Source organism: Rattus norvegicus, chromosome 14 (assembly GCF_036323735.1).
Source record: "Rattus norvegicus strain BN/NHsdMcwi chromosome 14, GRCr8, whole genome shotgun sequence".
NCBI lineage: Eukaryota > Metazoa > Chordata > Mammalia > Rodentia > Muridae > Rattus > Rattus norvegicus.
The window spans coordinates 55,692,119-55,698,118 of record NC_086032.1 but is presented as its reverse complement, the minus strand read 5'-3'; positions in this window follow the sequence as shown (position 1 = coordinate 55,698,118).

Below are 6,000 nucleotides of genomic sequence, written 5' to 3'. Positions count from 1 at the left end.
TGGTGCTACTACAGTTTCTATTACATAACCCTATAGAAATGTACTGGTCTCTGGTGCTACTACAGTTTCCATTACATAACCCTGTAGAAATGTACTGGTCTCTGGTGCTACTACAGTTTCCATTACATAACCCTATAGAAATATACTGGTCTCTGGTGCTACTACAGTTTCCATTACATAACCCTATAGAAATATACTGGTCTCTGGTGCTACTACAGTTTCTATTACATAACCCTGTAGAAATGTACTAGTCTCTGGTGCTACTACAGTTTCCATTACATAACCCTATAGAAATATACTGGTCTCTGGTGCTACTACAGTTTCCATTACATAACCCTATAGAAATGTACTGGTCTCTGGTGCTACTACAGTTTCCATTACATAACCCTATAGAAATATACTGGTCTCTGGTGCTACTACACTTTCTATTACATAACCCTATAGAAATGTACTGGTCTCTGGTTCTACTACAGATCACATCCCTGTAACTCTGTACTGAAACCTCTTTAAATAATTCAAAGCAAATATTTGGTTACCTTAGTTATTTCTAGCAAGTGTTCTTGTCCATTATGCAGAGGTAAATCATATAGAAAACTGTTTTTAGAGATGAGGATCTTACCTTTGATTAGAATTTATCTTTGAGTTCTTAAGAATTACCCAAGCTTGATAAGATATCAAGTTCCAGTTTTTAAGATGGAAACTTTCTGGTGAATATGACCTAAAAATAAATAGGACAGAGACCTTGGGAAAAACTAAATGCTACAGCTCTATAAAAGAAACATAACAATAAATATCTCCTAATTACATTACTTACATTTATAGACCAGAATTTTGCTCAGTTATCATCAGAGAAGATTCTTTCTGCAGTACATGGGAACAGACAGACATCCACAGCAAGAAAATGTGCAAAGAATGAAAGCTTTTGGAAGACTCAGCCCTAGATGAGATGTCTTTTTCAAATCTTTCCCCCTCGGGGCTCAGGAAATTTTGTGGAAGAGGAGGCAGAAGGATTGTAAGTACCAAAGGAGATGTAAGACACCAAACGAAAAGGGCTTTCTAAAGACATTAGGGATGAATGTATTGACTCTTACAGACTGAGACTACAAGCAGTGCCTGAATGTGGGACATTCTTGGTATCACCACAAGAGAGTTCTCCATACCAGAAGCTATATAATTGAGAAACACTTTCTTTTTTGTAATTTTAATTTTCTTAGATTTCTTTATGTATTTATATTTCAAACATTGTCCCCTTCCCCCTCCCATTACTCCTTACCCTCTCCTGACTTCTATGAGGATGTACCCATCCCCACCCACCCATTCCAAACTCAATGCCCTGGCATTAACCTACATTGGAAGAAAAACCTTTCACAGAACCAAGGGTTTTTCTTTCTATTGATGTTGGACATTGCCATCCTCTGCTACATATGTGGCTGGAGTCATGGGTCCCTCCATGTGTACTCATTGGTTGGTGGTTTAATCCCTGTGAGCTCTGGTGGGGTTTGTTTAGTTGATGTTGTTCTTCCTATGGTGTTGCAAACCCCTTTGGCTCCTTCAATCTTTTCTCTAACTCTTCCATTGGGGTCTCCTTGTTCAGTCCAATGGTTAGCTGCAACCAATTGTGTATCAATAGGGCTCTGGCAGAGCCTCTCAGGGGATAGCCATATCTGGCTCCTGTCAGCAATCACTTCTTGGCATCAGCAACAGTGACAAGGTTTAGTGTCAGCATATGGAATGGATTCTGGGGTCAGGGGGCAGCAGGTGGGACAGTGTCTGGATGATCTTTTCTTTAGTCCCTGGTTCAATCTTGGTCCCTATATTTCCTCCCATAAGTATATTCTTCTCCCTTCTAAGAAAAAATGAAGCATCCACATTTTCGTCTTCCTTCTTCTTGGGTTTTATAGATTCTATGAATATTTTCATAGGTATTCCAAGCGTTGGGAGTAATATCCAATTATCAGTGAGTGCATACCATTTGTGTTCTTATGTGACTGGGATACCTCACTCAGGATGGTATTTTCTAATTATATCCATTTGCCTATGGATTTCATAAAGTCATTGTTTTAGATAGCTGAATAGTACTCCAGTATGTAGATGTACCACATTTTCTGTATCCATTCCTCTGTTGAAGGACATCTTGATTTTTTCCAGTTTCTGGCTATAATAAACAATGCAGCTATGAACATAGTGGAGCATGTGTCCTTGTTCTATGTTGGAGCATCTTTCGGTTATTTGTGCAGGAGTAGGATAGCTGGGTCCTCAGATATTACTATGTCCAATTTTCAGAAGAACCACCGAACAGATTTCCATAGCTGTTGTGCCTGCTTGCAATCCCACCAACAATGGAGGTATGTTTCTATTTCTCCACATCCTCACCAGCATCTGCTGTCACCTGAGGATTTGATCTTACCATTCTGACTGGTGTCAGATGGAATCTCGGGGTTGTTTTGATTTGTATGTCCCTGATGACTAAGGTTGTGGAGCATTTCTTTAGGTGTTTATCAGACATTCAATATTCCTCAGTTCAGAATTCTTTGCTTAGCTCTGTACCCCATTTTTAATAGGATTATTTGATTTCTTGGAGTCTAACTTCTTTTTTGTTTTGTTTTGTTTTGTTTTTCTTTTTTTCTTTTTTTTTTTTTTTCGGAGCTGGGGACCGAACCCAGGGCCTTGCGCTTCCTAGGCAAGCGCTCTACCACTGAGCTAAATCCCCAACCCCGGAGTCTAACTTCTTGAGTTCTTTGTATATATTAGATATTAGCCCTCTATAGAATGCAGGATTCATAAAGACCTTTTCCAATATGTCCATTGCCATGTTGTGCTATTGACAGTGTCCTTTGTCTTATAGAACAATTACAATTTTATAAGGTTCCATTTGTTCATTCCTGATCTTAGAGCACAAGCCTTTGGTGGTATGTTCAAGAAATTTTTCCTTGTGCCTATGTGTTTAAACTCTTCTCCAAATTCTCTTCTATTAGTTTCAGTATATCTGATTTTATGTTGGCATCTTTGATCAACTTGGACTTGAGTTTTGTACAAGGAAATAAGAATAGGTCAATCATCATTCTACATGCTGACCTCTGGTTAAACCAGCACCATTTGTTGAAAATGCTGCCCCCACACTGGATAGTTTTAGCTCCTTTGTCAAAGGTCAAGTGACCATAAGTGTGTAGGCTCATTTCTGGGTCTTCATTTCTATTCCATTGATCTACTTGACTGTCTCTGTACCAGTATCATGCAATTTTTATCAGAATTGCTCCTTAACACAGCTTGAGGTCAGGCATGGTAATTCCTCCAGTTCTTTTATTGTTGAGACTAGTTTTTGCTATCCTGTTTTTGTTTTTGTTTTGTTTTGGTTTTGGTTTTTTGGTTTTTAATTTTCTTGCAAATTCCTATTTCTATTTCTATGAATAATTAAGTTGGAATTGTAATGGGTATTGCATTGAATCTATAGATTACTTTCAGCAAGATGGTATGAGCATGGAGGTTTTTTCCATCTTCTAAGATCTTCCTTGAATTCTTTCTTCAGAGACTTTAAGTTCTTGTCATACAGATATTTCACTTGCTTGGTTAGAGTCACACCAAGGTATTTTACATTATCTGTGGCTACTGTGAAGGGTGTGATTTCCCTAATTTCTTTCTTAGCCTGTTTATCCTTTGAGTAGCAGAAGACTACTGATTTGTGAGTTCATTTTATATCCAGCCACTATGCTAAGGTTATCAGGTTTAGGAGTTCTCTGTTAAATTTTTGGAGTCACTTATATCTTCTGACATAGTGATATTTTGACTTCTTCTTTAACAGTTTTTATCCCTTTGGCCTCTTTTTGTTGCCCAATTGCTCTAAGACTTCAATTACTATATTGAAAACATAGGGAGAGAGTGGGCAGCCTTATCTAGTCCCTGATTTTAGTGGGATTGCTTCAAATCTCTCTCCATTTAGTTTGATTTGCTGTATATTGCTTCTGATTTGCTGTATATTGCTTTTACTATGCTTATGTATGGGCCTTGAATTGCTGATCTTTCCAAGACTTTTATCATGAAGGGGTGTTGAATTTTGTCAAATGCTTTCTCAGCATCTAATGAGATTATCATGTATTTTTTCCTATTAGTTTGTTTATATACTGGATTATGTTGATGGGTTTCCATATATTGAACCATTCCTGCATCCCTGGGATGAAGCCTACTTGATCAGGGTGGATGATCATTTTGATGTGTTCTTGGATTCAGTTTGCAAGAATTTTATTTAGCATTTTTGCATTGATATGCATAAGGGAATCTGTTAATACTTTGTGGAATAGTTTGACGAGTATTGGTATTAGTTCTCCTTTGAAGGTCTGATAGAATTTTCCACTAAACCCGTCTGGTCCTGGGCATTTTTTGGTTGGGAGACTTATAATGACTGCTTCTATTTCTTTAGGGATTATGGGACTGTTTAGTTGGTTTATCTTTTTTATCTTTCATACTTGGTTTCTGCCTAGAAAAATTACCAATTTCATCCAGATTTTCCAGTTTTGTTGAGTATAGCCTTTTGTAGTAAGATCTGATTTTTTTAAATTTCCTCATTTTCTCTTGTTATGTCTCCCTTTTTATTTCTGATTTGTTTTGGTTTTCATTTTTCTTGCAAATTCCAGTCTCTGCCCCCTGTTTATTCTGACTAAGGGTTTATCTTGTGGATTTTCTGAAAGAACAAGCTCCTGGTTTTGTTGATTCCTTGTATAATTCTTTTTGTTTTTACTTGGTTGATTTCAGCCTTTCCATCAGTCTACTCCTCTTAGGTGAATTTGCTAATCATTGTTCTAGAGCTTTCAGGTGTGCTGTCAAGCTGTTAGTGTATGCTCTCTCCAATATATTTTTGGACACATTCAGACGTATGTGTTTTCCTGCTAGCACTGCTATCTTTGTATCCCATGAGTTTGGTTAAATTCAAAAAAGTCTTTTATTTCTTTCTTTATTTCTTTCTTAACTAAGTTGTCATTGAGTAGAGTATTGTTCAGTTTCCATGTATATGTGGGCTTTCTGATGTTTTTGTTGTTACTGAAGAAGAGCCTTAGTCCATGGTCATTTATTAGAATGCATGAGGTTATTTGAATCTTCCTTTATCTATTGAGGCCTGTTTTGTGACCAAGTATATGGTCAGTTTTGAGAGGGTAGCAGGAGTTGCTGAGAAGAAGGTATATTCTTTAGTTTTAGGATGAAATCTTCTATAGATGTCTGTTAAATCCATTTGTTTCATAACATCTGTTTCACTGTGTCTCTGTTTAGTTTCTGTTTCCATGATCTGCCCATTGAAGACAGTGGGGTGTTAAAGTTTCTTACTATGTGTGGGTAGCAATATATGCTTTGAGCTTTAGTAAAGTATCTTTTAGGAATGTGAGTGCCCATGCATTTTGAGCAGGTATGTTCAGAATTGAGAGTTCATCTTCATAGATTTTCCTTTGACGAGTATGAAATGTCCTTCCTTAACTTTTTTGATAACTTTTGGTTGAAAGTAGATTTTATTTGATATTAAAATGGCTACTCTAGCTTGTTTCTTGGGACCATTTGCTTGGAAAATTTTGTCCCAGTCTTTTACTCTTAGGTAGGATCTGTCTTTGTCACTGAGTTGTGTTTCCTATATGCATCAAAATGCTAGGTCCTGTTTCCATTTTGTTTGTTAGTCTATGTCTTTTTATTGGGGCATTGAGTCCACTGATATTAAGAGATATTAAGGAATAGTGATTGTTGTTTCCCGTTATTTTTATTGTTAAAGGTTGAATTATGTTTGTGTGCCTCTCTTCTTTTGGTTTTGTTTCAAGGAAATTACTTCTTGCTTTCTCTAGTTTCCCTCCTTGTATTAGAATTTTCCATCTACTATCCTTTGTAGTTCTGGATTTGTGGAAAGATTTTGTGTAAATTTGGTTTTATCATGGAATATCTTTGTCTCTCCATCTTTGGTAATTGAAAGTTTTGCTGGGTATAGTAGCCTGGGCTGGCATTTGTGTTCTCTTTGAGTCTGTATGGCAT